The sequence below is a fragment of the Nymphaea colorata genome, unplaced genomic scaffold (genome assembly GCF_008831285.2).
Source record: "Nymphaea colorata isolate Beijing-Zhang1983 unplaced genomic scaffold, ASM883128v2 scaffold0220, whole genome shotgun sequence".
Classification (NCBI taxonomy): domain Eukaryota; kingdom Viridiplantae; phylum Streptophyta; class Magnoliopsida; order Nymphaeales; family Nymphaeaceae; genus Nymphaea; species Nymphaea colorata.
The window spans coordinates 70001-70200 of record NW_022204726.1 but is presented as its reverse complement, the minus strand read 5'-3'; positions in this window follow the sequence as shown (position 1 = coordinate 70200).

Sequence of the window (200 nt, the reverse complement as noted above, 5' to 3'; positions counted from 1 at the left end):
CCTCATCGGTATCAGTGTCAGTATAAATTACTACACGTTTGGCTTTTCTTGAACGAATCCCGTGATCCTCTGTGGATTCTTCCTGATCATCTTCTTCCTCCTCCTCTCCTCCTCTTCTTCAAAATCCAAATCAGAAGTCAGTTTGTATAACCATCGAGGAACCTTTTTCTTAATTTCTTCAATTTGAAGATTACTCATTT